This window comes from Zalophus californianus, chromosome 15 (genome assembly GCF_009762305.2).
Source record: "Zalophus californianus isolate mZalCal1 chromosome 15, mZalCal1.pri.v2, whole genome shotgun sequence".
Classification (NCBI taxonomy): domain Eukaryota; kingdom Metazoa; phylum Chordata; class Mammalia; order Carnivora; family Otariidae; genus Zalophus; species Zalophus californianus.
This window is the reverse complement of record NC_045609.1, coordinates 25,441,589-25,457,789: the sequence shown is the minus strand read 5'-3', so window position 1 is coordinate 25,457,789 and position 16,201 is coordinate 25,441,589. Positions and strand designations below refer to the sequence as shown.

General features: G+C 43.9%; 1 pseudogene; it reads left to right on the top strand.

The window, feature by feature from the left end:
* The first annotated feature begins 1,797 nt into the window (after positions 1-1,797).
* On the top strand, positions 1,798-7,988 carry LOC113920577 (annotated as a pseudogene).
* Positions 7,989-16,201: the final 8,213 nt, after the last annotated feature.

The following is a 16,201-nucleotide window of genomic DNA, read 5'->3' as shown; positions in this document are numbered from 1 at the left end:
TACCAGTGTATTACTACCCAGTATCAACTGATGACGGACCAAAACAAATAGTTCAGTATACCTTATAAAGTCATCCCCCATGTTGTTGCCATTTTCTCCTCTAATTCTCTTAGTTACTATACTTCCAAAACCCCAAGTTAAAGAATTTTTCCAGATAATACTAAAGGCCCAAACAATATCGAAGGCTTGGTCCTGGGGCCCTGTGAAAGATTAGCTTTGTTGGGGTAGACCACATTATCAGGTCTTTATAGAATTTTTGCCCTATAGAGCTTAGTGCCATCTGAGTCGATTATGAAAGCCATGCTTGTCTCTATTGGAAGCAGCATCTGTAGCCTTGGGAGGTGAAGTGAAGTCAGCTCTAATCAAAACAAAGCTTTTTCTTTCCTCTCATTTACGTTCATGGGCAGAAGCAATCGGAATTATTGAACTCAAGCCGATTATGGTTGGCTAAAGACAGCTGTCTTTCTCTAGTGCTAATCAGTAGAGATAAATGTACTGTCAGCTCAGGACATGTGAATGGGGCAGTTGAACACATTCTGAAGAAAATGCCTTGGCACAAGTTACACGTGGCTCGAGTGTTGGGAAGGTAGAAAGAAACACAAAGAAAGTGCAAAGGGCACGTGTAATAGAGCTCCTGTTGAGTTGGAAATCCTTTTTAGCCTGGGTTAGCATTTTTGGATAACCCCTTAAGAAGTAGCCAGGGCCATAATAAGGTCCCATCTTTTGGTAGACGAAGGAAAACAACAGGAGAGCAGGAACAGACTCTTCAGTGTGAATTAATTTATTCAAGTAGGGAGGAGGAGGATCACCTCCAACTAGGGCAACTTGAAGTTGTAACTAAGAGTAACTCTCCATGCTGTGGGCTGAGTGACATCTGGTGCCTATCCTGGAATCCAAACAAGTCATCAGTAAGACACTTTAATTAGCACACAAACTCCATACTTCACGATAGAATTGTCAGATCCCCAGAATAGGGCAAGAGGCCAAATTTCTACGCTTACCCCTTTTTCAAAAGTAAAAAAGCATGCTACTCTTTCTCCAAAAAGATGGAATATTCCTTTTTCTCTTTGAGTGGCGTGCCAAATAGAGGCTTTCACATTTCAAATAGTTATCGATTGAACTGATTTATGAATAAAAGGAGATAGAGGCAAATTATTAGATGGGTTTTCCTCCTGCAGCTTATGATTTGATGCGGAAATGCTTTTGCCTCTAAGCCAAAACAGCTCAAGTCTGCCGTCTAGAGCCAGTCTCTCACCCACAGAAAAACCCATTCTTCTGAGCCATTTCACACTATAGCTCCAGTCAGGGAATGGAGACATGCTCCCTATGCCACATCCAGGTGAAGAAATCAAGGGCGAGGTGACACTCTTTAGATGGAGCTGAGTCCCACTCCTAGGAAATTTTCAGACTTAAAACTGAAAAGACACCATTAACCTGCTGAGAAAAGCTGCCCAGGGCTAGGAGTAAAAGCAACTGGGTTTTAGGGGAGGCTCTGTCGCTCACTGTTTACTATAAGCTATTTTATACTAAGCATACTCTGAAAAGGATTTGAGGCAGGAGTCAGTAGTAATTCACTGTGTGTCTTGGACAATGCTTTTCAGTTCTCTGGGCCTCAGGTTCTTTATCAGTCCATGTGACCAGATGGAGCACGCTCTAAGGGCACTTCCGACATTCAATCTCTGATCGTTTATCAGCATCACCAAGGTGATTTATATTTGCTCAGCAATTTGGAATTTAACTTTCATACACATCATTCCTTTCATTGACCCTCACAACGATCCTAGTTGGCAGTCGGTCATGACAGGTAAGAAAAGAGATAATCAAAAAGGTCAATAACAACTTATTATTATTTGCCAGAATTATACTCCAGGTTGTCTTGTGGTTTTTCCACTACAACCCTGAAAGTTTGAAAAATATAACAGGCTACAGATGATTCTATGAGAAGATAAGTTCTAATAATCTTCCCCTCACCACTTACTGACTGAGCTTTGGTATCCTCATCTGCTTAATAAGAATGCTAGATTGGATATTTTAGTGTGCTTTCCAGTTTTACTACTGGATAAATCTGTGAGACACAGAGCAAGTTATTCAGCATCAAGTCAACCTCTGATATGGTCTTTGCCTTGATGAACTGCCTACTACAAAACTCCAAATTTCTACAAATCTGAGGACCACTGTTTGCTCTCACCAGAATAACAGCTGTTACAGCTCCCTTTGAGTCTGTGACTCTCTATAATCTAAGTTACTCAGTATCTCAGTATCTGAGATTGCACCTTGTAGGAAAGGCTTCCTCCAATTATCTACCTCTCTCCATCTCAGTTCCAGGTGTCTGGGCTCTACTTTCTAAATACCTGCCCATCCCAACCTCAGCTTCACGCTATCATTCAAAGCTAGTCGTCCCCCCTTTCCACCATCTAAATATCATTTTTTCCCTCCATTTTACAGCCTGTGAGTTCGGCAGAGTTGGTGAAGGCCTATTTTTCTGTCACTGCAGCAAATGTGAAACCAGCAAGTTCAGATGTGAGCTGGCTAGTGGAATCCAGGTACCAACTGGTGGAATTGATATTAAAAAACACTTTACCTAAAGACTAAAACCTCAAACACTGCAGGTTGTTCCAGAGAGATCTGAGGCCTCTTCTTCCCCAACTTCTTCATTTTTCCAACAAAAGAGTTTGTATGGGTTACCTGAAGGCAAATCAGATTATTTGAGGGTTGACAAAAGAAAAAAAGAGGAAAAAAACAGGATAACCAAGCATTAATGCCTTTCCTTACCACAGTGATTTCCCAGATCCTGACAATTGGCTCACTGACTCCCACCCCAGGAGTTTTCTAGAGATTTTTTTTTTTTTTTTTTGACAGAGAGAGACACAGCGAGAGAGGGAACACAAGCAGGGGGAGTGGGAGAGGGAGAAGCAGGCTTCCCGCGGAGCAGGGAGCCTGGTGCGGGGCTCGATCCCAGGACCCTGGGACCATGACCTGAGCCGAAGGCAGATGCTTAATGACTGAGCCACCCAGGCGCCCCGAGTTTTCTGATATTTACAAAAACAAGGCAAATGCTGGGACTCTGGGTTATTGGAATATTCTTTTCCATTTAGCATCTTAGTCATCTGAGGAAGTCCCAAATTTACCGATAAGTAGGCCTATTATTGGATTCCCACCACTTATGTGTACACACAGAGACATACAATGAGAGATTTTAACCAAGCCCACAATATCAATCACCATCATGTGCCTTGTGTATACACAGCCATAACCAGTCACATTTTGCTAGAAGCTTAGCAACAAGATGGAATTGCTGGGATGTCAGGGTCTAACTTGCCCTGGCCAAGAGCAGCACTTCTCACAGCTAGCACCTGAGGTGTTCTTTCAACACCTCCCAGCCAAGGACTTAAATTGATACCAAGTCCTCAGGGATCATTTACCACCTGAGAATAAAACCTTGCACTAACATTTCCCTGGCCCAAATCTGCTTATATTCAGAGTGTCCAGCTACGTAGATACACCACCCTTTCTATTCCTACCTCCATGGTAATTGCCTCCTCTCATAAAACCTAGTCCAGGCCAAATTACAATTTCTGTGGGCCCTGGGAGTAACTTCGAGCTAGATTCTAGTCCTTTCCCCCAAAACACCACCACATACATTTCCACCCTGCTGGCATATTGCGAAAACTCAGCCCATTTGCTATTTCCTGCTTCAAACACTATAAAATCAGCCCAGCCACTTCCACCTGGCACTTAATTTTCTCTACGATCTTCCCAAACCAATCTCATCTCCCACTCAATGCCCTGCTGCTTTCCAAACTCCCAGGCTTGGTTGTTACAGTGCCCTGGGCATGAGCTGCCCTTTTCTCAGCTCTGCTTGTAAAAGCCTCCTATTTGTGAAGTAGCTCAAATGCCTTCTCCTCTAAGAAACCTTCCATAACTGCTCTGTCATCTACCACTCTTAGTTTGTGCAAAATTAATACCTCCCTCTTTTGTCAACCCACAGCACTTTATTTGTATCACTTCTAAATCTCTTATCATCTGATGCACACAGTATAGTTATTTGAGAACCTGCCATGTCACATTTTACTAGATGTGATGGTATAAGTATTGATATTTGCATTTTCCATGGGATCTAGAACCATGCCTTACACATAATCTATGTTAGTAAACATGTACTGAGTTAGACTATTTTCTCCCAGATATCCATTACTGTACATGATCAGCCTTATTTTTCCTCACATTAATAATGAGTTCTTGCAGAGATGGGCAACAGTTTTCAAAAATAGACAGGGGTTGGGTTCTCTGTTCACTTAACCAGGTTATATCAGGAAAACATTGTCATGAATGGCTTCAAGAAAAGCATCAACAGTGATAACTTAGCACCCAAATATTACTAGTTTTCAAGTCCAACCTCTGATACAATACAGAAATTTATTCTCATCATCCCTTGATATTCTCAGTGATGGGACACACTACCTCATACTGCTACTTTAGAACGTGAAACTGTAAGTGACCTGAACAATTTTCCTTCATCGGAGGCAAAGGGTAAAAGTGGCTCCTCTCTGAACAGTTAACCTGAGAATAATTTATGGCAGTTAATTAAACTCAAGCCTGACATTTTCTATTTTTAAAGGAGCAACCAATTATTTACTCATTCATTTCCCTTGATGTGCTTAGGAGCACTTTTAAGTACATTGTCAAATGTCAAGCAGAGGTGAGCAGCAGCCTGAAATTAAAGCAGTCCCTCTATGCCTTGGGCTTAGCTTCTCTTGGTCTGCTGGGCACTATGACTTAGAAATGAAACTCTGTTACGCTCTAATGCTCTCCACTTTTTTTCAGATTTCATTTTAATAACTTTATTGACATGTCAAGGTAGACAAAGTTGTCGAAGGTGGTATCAAATGGCCAAATAAATCAGAGCTTGATCTATCCTCATTTCCCATTGCTTTACTGTCTATTTCTAACATAACCAGGGTCGATTCACAAATCTCTGATGCTTTGGAGATGTCATACAGACTTTCAGTGTCTCCTTGAAGATTCTTCCTAGCATGTTATGGAACATATGCCTCTAATATTTCAGATCTGGGAGTTTGACTGGTCTTGAAACACTAGTCTGTAATGAAATATATTCAAAACTTTGGCTTAGCTCCTCACACAGTTGTGCATGAAAATTTTATACAGTTTGAAAATGTGAGCGACCACTTTCCACTTCTGCCACCATGAAAGACACTGTTAATTAATCATAGCCCTTATATTAGGTTTCTCCAGAGAAACAGAACCAATAGGAGATATGTGCATAAAGAGATATATTATAAGGAATTATGATATGATATTATGTGATTATGGAGGCAACAAGTCCCAAGATCTGTAGGGTGTGACCCAGGAGAGCCAATGGCTTAGCTCCCATCTGACTCCAAAGATCTGAGAACCAAGAGAGCTGATGGTGTAGTTCGAGTACAAAGGTAAGAAGTCTTGAGACGCAGGAAGAGCCAGTGTTTCAGTCCAAGTCCAAAAGCAGGAAAAAGCTGACATCCCAGTTCAAAAGCAATCAGGCAGGAGGAATTCTTCTTACTCAAGAGAGGGTCAGCACTTTTGTTCTCTTCGGGCCTTCAACTAATTGGATGAGGCTCACTTACATTAGGGAGAGCAATCTGCTTTACCCAGTGTGCCAATTTAAATGTTAATCTCATCCAAAAACACCCTCACAGAAACACCCAGAATAATGTTTGGCCAAATATCTGGACACCCCATTGCCTGGTCAAGCTGACTCCTGAAATTAACCATCACAGCCCTATTTCCCGATAAGCTCAGAGAGGCTGCAGCCTTCATCAGGACTGGGCCCCAGTCAGTCACTCCCGATCAACCAGAGTTGGAACAAGAGCTAAAAGCTATTTGCTATCCCTGAGTCTAGTAAAAAAGTCATACTAGGTCACTGAAAAGAATCATAAGAGCACCAGAGCTGGTCGGATTTATGGTTCATTAAACTCAATATCCTATTATAGAGGCAACTACAAAGGAAGGACTGAGGGAGGGATCAAGTGTCCGCTTTGACACTAACCTTAAAAACTATCTCCCCTTCGTACTTCTAATGGATCTGCAGGTCATAAAATTTACCCAAGGCCATTTTGAATTCGAGTTCGCAAATGAGTAATAACTAAGCCAGTGGAAGTCTTCAGGCATGTGAAAGGGTGGGGCTAGCTCTTGACACCTGACCAATAGACATTGCATTGAGATTTCTTAACACTCCCGATGTACAAGTTTGAGGTGAATGGTGCTTTCATTTTGTTTTGCCTTGCATTTTTATTTGCAAAGCCATTCTTTCCAGATTCAGAATTCCCCATGCACAATCTATAGACACATAATATTTTTGTCCCTTCACAGTTAACAACCAGGTACTGAGTACCTCCTGTGAGTGACATAAGTTATTTCATTTGCAATTTCCACATTACACACCACACATACACACACACACACGCACACACACACACACACGCAACACATGTGCAAGAGAGCCTTGTGACTCCCTGTCTCAGTTACTTTGGTCTTCAGTCTTTATTAAATAGCCACTTTCCAGTGAGGCCTTCTGAGCCACCATGTCTAAAGGGGCAAATCATCCCTCCCATCCCTAATCATTATTTTCCCTTTCCTGCTTTATTCTTCTCTTTAGCACTTAACCACCATCTAACATAGTCTGTATTCTTATTTTTCTTATTTACTGTTTTCATCCATCACTGGGATGTAAGTTGGTACAGATCTTTGTGTGTTTTGGTCATCGCTGAATTCCCAGCAACTAAAACAATGCCCAGTTCATAGTAGGTATTTAGCACGCTTGTGAAATAAATGAAGGGATAAACACTCTGAAGTGTCATTATTACGTTTTACTAATGATAAGGACACGAAAGTGCAGAAAGATCAAGAAACTTACTTGAGGTCGTAAATACTTCCCCCCAAAACGAAATGACAGAAAAGAGAGGTGGCGGGGGGAAGAGAGAGAAATTACCCTAAAAATATTTTTATGCATTTGGAAACTCAGTCAGCGGACCATAGATACATCGGACTTGTCATGCATCTAACACACATGTGGAACCCCTGTCACTGGGCTTAGCATGTGCTTCTAGGCATTTGTTAATTCTTTAGTGACTAGCAGCTCTCCTCCAAGAGCCTATGTCTAATGGTGTGCCTTAAGCAAAAGACAGCAGCAGATATGTTCCAGGCAGGTAAAATGTTAATGTCATTCAATTCCATAACGACAAAGACTTGCAGTTGTAAAGCTCTTAACCCTTGTTTTAGTGTGCTTTCACATAGATTTGATTTAACATCACCTTTGCGAAGTGGACTGGATTGGTAGTATTTTATCTCCACTTTACATCACAGAAAACAGAAAATCAAAGCTTCCGTGTGATTTGCTCAAGATCCTACTTCACATGGCAAGACACCCCCACTGGCTGCTCTGAAAAGCCATCTTCACATGGTTCCTGGTCCCGCTCAGGGTTCGCAGCAACCACCTCTGCCCCCGCGGACTCCTGCAGCTTTATCGCTAGAGTCCTCCGACTCTCGCTCTCTTTCTAACCCGCTGCATCGGGTCCCCGGTGTGCCCCATCGTGTCAGACGAGGCCGTGGACACCAGCTGCGTCTGAGATGACCACCAAGGACATACAGGGGAAGGAAGTTGTGCAGGAGGTGAGAACAGAAGAGACGCACCTGCTGATGGGAAAGCTCAAGAGGAAGATGGGGAGCCGCAGGCCGAGAGTGAGGTAGATGAAGAAGAGGAAGAAGCAGGGAGGAAGACGAGGAGGAGGGAGAGGATGGTAGGAAGAGGATGGAGAGGAAGGCTGTGGCAGCTCTGGGCACACGGCTGCTAAAGTGATGAGGATGACGATGTCCACACCCCGAAGCTCAAGACCACTGAGGATGACGAGACAGCGAAAAAGAAAAAGCTGAACTTCAGGAAAACAGAGGCCAGCATGACCTATTCACCCTTCACTTCCCATGTCAGACTCTAAACAGGGTCACCTTCAAGTGGACAGTCCCAACCAGCTAAAGCCACGATGGGAATTGGGGGGGGGGGGGGGGGGGCAGAAGCGGTGGGACAAAATTCCCAAGGCCATGCCGTCTTTTTTTCTTTTTTTTTTTTTAGATTTTATTTATTTATTTATTTTAGAGAGACCACGCTCATGTGTGGGCAAGCAGGGGGAGGGGCAGAGGGGGAGGAAGAGGCAGAGAATCTCGAGCCAACTCCCTAGTGAGCACCAGAGCAGCCTGGGGCTTCATCTCAGGACCCCGAGGTCATGACCTGAGCGGGAACCAAGAGTCCACGCTTAACGAACTGAGCCACCCAGGCGCCCCATCCTGCTTTCCTTCTTAAAAGTACTTTAAAAAGGAAAATTGTTTGTATTTTTTACTTACATCCTGCATTTTTGTACATATTGCTAGGGGTCAGCCATTTTTAATGATCTCAGGTGACCAAACGAGCCTTTCGATTGCTTTCTGTCCTGCTTCTGACTTGACCTGTGGTGTGACCATGTTCATTATAATCTCAAAGGAGAAAAAAGCTCTGTAAAAATCAACACCACCACCAACAAAAAATCTTATTCCTAGCATTGCAGTAACCTTTTTCATGTAGGTACTTAGCTGTATATAAGTAGTTGGCTTGTAGGAGATGGATAAAAAGGCCAAAGATAAAAGGTTTCTTTTTTTCCCATTTTTATATATGAAGGTGCCACGTATTTATTTATTTGGCCCGTTGGGTCTGTGTGTAAAACAATTTTGTCCAACAATAAACAGTGTTGCCGAGTTCTTCTGAACAAACAAACAAATGACGAGACAGCACTGAAGCCGGAATCAGACAAAGCATGGGCCTGAATCAGACAGGCCTGGTATTAAACCCATACCTTGCTTCTTCTAGCTGTGAAACTGGGAGAGGCTCGTTAACCTCTCTGAACCTCCATTTCTTTATCTACAAAACAGGGAGCCTACCCCCTCACTAGGCAGTGGTGGGAAATAGTTGGCATGATGTACCCAATGCGGGGAGCCCAGGGGCAGGGACCTGAGAGGGGTGCCCCAAATGTTACCTCTCAATCCCGTCCCTGCCCTGCTCCCCTGCTTTTCTCCCTGCCTCCTAGTCCATGACTCTTCCAACTAGAATAATTATGTAACTCTGGAGGGAGACACATTTTTGAGGGACTTCTTTTTTTTATTATTAAAGATTTTATTTATTTATTTGACAGAGAGAGAGACAGCGAGAGCGGGAGCACAAGCAGGGGGAGTGGGAGAGGGAGAAGCAGGCTTCCCGCGGAGCAGGGAGCCCGATGCAGGGCTCGATCCCAGGACCCTGGGATCATGACCTGAGCTGAAGGCAGACGCCTAACGACTGAGCCACTCAGGCGCCCTTGAGGGACTTCTTTTAAAGGCTGGTACACATTTCGGTGAATTTATCAGTATCTCAGTCAGAGAATTCAAGACCGGGTGGGGTATTTTTCAGTTTAAATGCCAGATGTCCTTCTAGGAGGCCAAAGTATGTGTGATTAGAGGTGGGAGCAGCTACTTTCCCAAATAAAATCTAAGACACCGTGGTTTTGTGGAAGGTCTCCTGTGAGAAGTATTTTTTCACGATAAAAATGCAGTTCTTTGGTAGCACGTTACCGTACTCTTAATGTGCTCCGAAAGAACCATTGGTTTTATAGTTCATTGAACAGATTCATTCTGATATTAATTGGTGTTCTCTCCTCTTCTGCCTGCAATGTTTATATGCACAGTATACCCTTCAGTAAAACATGCTTAACAACAGGGATCCGGCGCTACAGTGTTGGTGACAATGTTCAGTTAAAAGCACGGAGCTTGTTACAAGCACATAACATTATTGGGTGGTAAAAATTGAGGCTATTTTGAAAAGCCAGAGGACTCCTATTACAGTTTCCCAAGTCCGATTCCACTGCTGAATTCTAGGGAATGCCTTTGGTTTCTCCGGTGCGGTGGAGATGAGCATTCTCATCCCTGTGCACACCCCACGCCCCCAGGACACACCGTGTACGTTTGACACCCACTGACCCTGTTTAAAGGGACTTTGCTACAGTTGGTAACGAAGTGGTCAACAGCTATAATAGACAAACTATTATCTGTACTGTTTCTGATCACCATAATACACCATTCTTAATATAGCAGCAAAAGTAACCCCAAAGGGAACAATTATATTAAGAAATGAAACATAAGCCATCACTTGCTTTATGGTTAAACCTTAACTTTTGCTTATGAACACTGACAAAGCTGATCAAGCTTTGTGTTGTCACGACTTCAGGCCGGTTTGCTGCAGACAGCCGGGCCCAGAACTCCGTCTCTGTCATCACCTGCTGCAGCTCAGGCCACAGCCCACCCCATGTGCCTGACCACAAACATTTCCTGCCATGACCTGCCCGTTATTACCATTATTTGAGCAGTTTGTTAAAGTCGTAAGGCCTTCCCTGGCAGTTGTCAGCACCCCTTCCTCTATCCAGAGTCACAGTCTATACACATAAAGACTTTGCTCACCTACCCCTTCCCTGGGAAGTATTTGGCTGGGGCTTTGAGCATCTTCTGATTGCAGAGGAGCACCCCCTTCGACAAAGTATTTCTCTACTAATGTCCAGACTCTTTTTCTTTTTTTTTTTATTTTGCTTTGACAACCGTAATACTTGGCGAGCATCTCCTTTCCTGATTCAAAATCTCAGATTGACAGCTTCTTCAAATATAAGCGCAAAGGCAAAGAGTGCACTCACTACCCTTGTTATTGGATTAATTCACTCCAATTCAGCACCACGCTCTAAGCTGTCTGGGAAGAGAAACCACATCTTGACTTTCTTCCTCATTTTCCCTCAGCATCCAGCACAATGCCAAGTACAGAGTAGATATTCAATGTATGCCCTTTAAATGAATTAGCAAATTCCTTTCAATCAATGATATTTGTTTACTGTCGGTCATGTACCAGGCACTGTTCTTTGTGCTTGAGATGTGTTGTAAACCAAACAAGCGAAAACACCTGCCTTGCTGGAGCTCATACTATAATAACTATAATAAATAAAGTCATATTGTGTATTAAATGATACCTGCTGAGAGGCCTGGGGGGACAAGATGAGAAGGATCAGGAACTGGGGCATAGGGATAGAAGAGTTGCCATTTTAAATAGGATGGTTAGGGGAGCCTGGAGGAAAAGGGGACAATTAAACAAAGACTGGAAAGAAGTGAGGAAGTTCGCTATCCAAAAATCTGGTAGAAGACTGCTCCTGAGGGGAGGAACAGCTGGGTCAGGGGTCCTAAGGCGAAAATGTCCCCACCGTGTCTGAAGAAGAGGAAGGAGACTGACTCATAAGGGCTGAAGCTAAGTGGGCAGGAGAGCACAGGAGGTGAGACGCAACCAAAGGGTAGGTCACAGAAGGCTGCACAGATCACTGTAACTTTGTGGCTTTTACTCTGAATGAAATGGGCAGCTAACACAGGCTTTGTGCAGAGGAGTGACATGATTCACTTGCATTTTCTTTTTCTTTTTTTTTTTAAGATTTTATTTATTTATTTATTTGAGAGAGAGAGAGAGAGCAAGTGAGAGCACAAGAGCAGGGGGAGGGGGAAGCAGACTCCCCACCGAGCAGGGAGCCTGACATGGGACTCAATCCCAGGACGCTGGGATCATGACCCGAGCTGAAGGTCATTGAAGTCACTTAACCGACTGAGCCACCCAGGTGACCCGATTCACTTGCTTTTTCAAAGTACCACCCCGGCTGCTCTGTGGGGAATAAACTAGAGAGAGAAAAGACAGTAGTAGCAGACTATTTAGGAGGCTCTTGTAAGAACCCAAGTGAGATAGGGTGGTGGCCCTGGCCAAGGTGATAGCTGGAGAGATGCAGAAACATGGTAAGACTCTGGAGATAGTTTGAAGATCAAACAAGCATATTTTTGGATGTTCACATGCACCTATTAATATTTATATGTAGGAAGAGATTCAGGTTATCACTGTAATGATATGCTTTTGCTTTGTATTCCAACTTGAGAAGAGAACAGGATAGCATGAATTGGGGCGCCTGGGTGGTTCAGTCGTTAAGCGTCTGCCTTCAGCTCAGGTCATGGTCCCAGGGTCCTGGGATCAAGCCCTGCATCGGGCTCCCAGCTCGGTGGAAAGCCTGCTTCTCCCTCTCCCACTCCCCCTGCTTGTGTCTCCTAGCTCTCACTGTGTCTCTCCATCAGATAAATAAATAAAAATTTTTTAAAAAGTTTTTTAAAAAAAGATAGCATGAATTGACATGAAAACCTGGTTATACCTATGGGAATGTATTGAGCATGTAAATATCATCCAAGATACAAGTCAAGGGGGAAAGCAAAATTTTTTAAAGGTTGAAAACTTCACTACTGAACAATGCACTAAAGCTCCAGGCATGTGGACTGAGCCCAGCTTCTGCTCTAACAGCCAAATTAGTTGATCTCCCTAGGCAATTTCCCCCTTCGGATCGGGGTCTTAGCAGGATCCACATTTTAACTAATCAGAAGCTTAACTGTTCCTTTTCTGTCTCCTACTTGATGGCCTCCCCTTCCTTGGGGCCCTTCAACATGCTCTGAACGTTTATAATCCCTTATTTGGGATTTGTGTATTGGCTTCATTTTCAATGTTCTGTATAAAGGGGTCCCCTCTTTGGAAAATCCAGGCACACATGTTTTATTGACTATATATCAAAGACAGTTGGAAACTGTCTTTTGTCATTTGGGGAAATGGAGGCAGAGTTCAATGGAATGGCCATCTGGAAGGGGAGTGTAGAAGGTTAACTACCACAGAGAAAATGCCTTCTGTGTTCTCTCTCTTCAAAGACCTTGCACCTCAGCCATTCTGTGTTGGGCTGTACTTTTATCAGTGCTTAGACCTTTCTGGGCTGAGAAGGCCACTGGAGAGCAGCCTCATGGAGTCTATTCCTTCTGAGACACTTCTTTAAGAAATAAGCTGACAAAAGATCTTTAGTTCTAAGATTTATGCTGGTGGGAAATGGTAATGCATTGCAATGAGGAATGATACATCCCAAAACATGACTTTTTTTATTACACTGAGGCACAAAGTTACTATATTTATTAGATTTTTTTAAAAGTCATAAACCATTTAAAGCCATTATCTTACAGACAGATTTGGAAATGTCATACAAGGCTTTCATAGGTATAAATTAATACACAATCCTCACTTCAAGTGAAACCTCTAGGCTCCCCAATGAGAACCAAAGTCATATTTTAACAGAACACCACTTGGATTTCAAAGCGTCTTAATTTTTGCTCACCAGGATTGCAATTCTTCACCCAGAATAAAGCATAATTCTTTGACAATGGAGAGGGGGGCGGTGTGTACGAAGTATGGCCATTTGGATTACAAAATATTTTTACTTATATTCTTTAACTTAATCCTGGTGACAATTCTGTCATACAGGGGTCATGATTCCCATTTTACAGGTAAAGAAACAGGCTGAGAGAATTTAAGTGACTTCCTCAAGAGCACCTAAGAGATAAGAGACAGAGCCAGAGTAGAACCCAGGTATGTCAGATTCAATCAGTGTTACCAAGTTCTTTAAGGTGCTCCTGGGTTCAATACGTTTACTTTGTAATAAATATCTTGCAACACACCCCTTGATAGACCTCACCATGCTTACTATGGCTACACTTGGTAGCTAAGAGCCATTAAGAGAGGGAAGAAGGTATCTTCTATGTGTCCCTCCAGATTTACTCTCCACCCTCCTCCATGCTGTTCTGTGCCCAGGGACACTGACTTGTGGAGAATCACTCATCAGGCTCCCTTGCCCTCTAGATTTCCACTGGCTTTGGCCAAGGGGAAGGAAGGAAAGAGGATGAGCTGGTTATTTGTTTCTTTGGCTCCTTCCCTGCAGTGTTGCCACAGATGGTCTTCGTCCTTCAAACAGAGACCACAGCTCTGGTCGGAAAACTCCCAGTGTCTCCAGATACCAATAACCTCTCCACCCTCTCTCTTTTTCAAGGTTAGGGATGGGAAGAGTACACAGCAGTGACTAGCCCCAGGCTTCTGCACTACCCCTCGTAATTTTATACATCCCTGCCCCGCTTTTCTAAATAATTCTCTTATTAAACTCTCCATAAATTATCCAATTTAAGTGTGCCATCTGTCGCCTGGTGAGACCCTAACTGACAAGGGGGCTTCTTGGTGATTTTGCTATCATAAAAGGGATTAGTAGCTAAATTCCTCTGGAAAATAATTCCTAAGCAAATGCTTCATTAATGAGAAAAAGCTGGTACTGATGCAGAGGAAATGAAGACAAATGACGTGCCCTAATATAAGCTTCACAAATGTGGTGGATCCTGACAGGGTTTGCCTGATGGGGTGTGGCAGTCACCTGTGAGAAAGCCAACAAACAAGGGCAGAGTGACTGGTCGATCTGTCTCTACCTCTCAGGCTGGCCTCTCCCACATGCCCAGGACAACTGGTCAAGGCCTTCTATTGGGAAAAGCAGAGGACCCCACGGTAATAACATTAAAGTGATAGGAATCATGCCAGCTTTCTCATGCATCTCATAACTAACATAATTTATACATAGGGAATTTGAGGATCAGAGAAGTTAAGTACCTCAATCATCATCACACAGCTAGCAAGTATAAGAGCCAAGGTATGAACCTAGCTCTTCCTACTACGAAGCTCATTAGATTGCTCCCTGACACCTGGTACATCCCAGAACTCTGGTTTCATAGCTTGATTCCTATATAAACCTTGTTTCTGACACTGCTTTCCACTCTGGTTGGATTTCTGGCACACATTTGCTACTTCCACTTATCTTACGTTAGAGCTTCAGTCATCCATTTCCATCATTAGATCAATGATTCATCCATTAACCCACACTTTTCGTCATTGGATACATTCCTCTCACTCAGCTGGGTTCTACAATGGCTCTGCTCTGAAATACACTATCTGCTTCCTATTGGTTCTGTTTTGGCTTTTGTTTGTTTTTTTCCTTAATTCAACATTGCTGAAACCAAAACCCCTATCAGACACAAACTGTATGCTTTGAAAATCCATTTTCTTGGGGGCAGAGCAAGATGGCGGAGGAGTAAGAGATCTGGATTTCGTCTGGCCTCAGGAATTCAGCTGAATAGGGATCAAATCATTCTGAACACCTACGAACTCAACAGGAGATTGAAGAAAAGAATAACAACAACTCTCTGAAGAGAAAAGCAACCACCTTCTGGAAGGTAGGACGTCCGGAGAAGTGAATCCGAGGCGATATTCAGGAGGATACACGGCGGGGGAGGAGGCCTCCATGGGCTGCTTCTGGCAAGTGATAGAGCCACAGAGCACAAAATCAGAACTTTTAGAAGTCGGCTCCACTGAGGGACATCACTCCAGTGGCTAAGCAGGGGGTGGAACCCTCGCGGGACAGTGTGGTCTCAGGACCCTTGGGGTCACAGAAAGACCGGGGGTGCCTGAGTGTGGCAGAGTTCCCAGGTATCAGAGTGGGGAAGCCGGCTGCAGAGACGGAGCCAAGGCGTGGGCTCTCAGCTCGGGGTTGCCATAAACCGTGATCCACGGCCCAGTCGGGCCACTGCTCTTCCAGGGGGACCCAACAAGAGGCAGATCCGGGGAGACTCCCTTTCCTCCCTCAGGAGGAGTGGTGCAGAAGAAGCGCATGGCAGGGATCCGCTGGGTTTGGAGACTCCACACGGGGTCGGGTGCGAGAGATAGAAACGCCCGGTCATGGGCTGTGAGAGCACAGAGTGCGGCCGGAGACCGGGGAGACGGGAGTGACTGCTTTTCTCTGGGGGCGCACTGAGGAGTGGGGCCCCAAGTTCTCGGCTCCTCCGGGGCGGAGACTGGGAGGCTGCCATTTCACTCTCGTCCTCCAAAGCTGTACCGACAGCTTGCAGGGAACAAAAGTTCCCGATAGCAAACCCGAAGAGATTACTTAGCCTGGCCCGGCAAGGGTGGGGCAATTCTGCCCCCAACAAAGACATTTGGGAACGACAGCAACGGACCCCTCCCCCAGATCTGCAAGAACAGCCAGCCAAGACCAAGTTTACCAATCAATGAGACCGCAGAAATCCAGCACTAGGGGAATACTGCATATAGAATTCATGGCTTTTTTACCATGATTCTTTATTCTTTCAAAGTTAATTTTTCGTTTTTAACTGTCTTTCTTTTATTTTTTATTTTTCCCTTTTTCAACCAACATCTTATCAATCCCTTTTTTAAAAAAACATT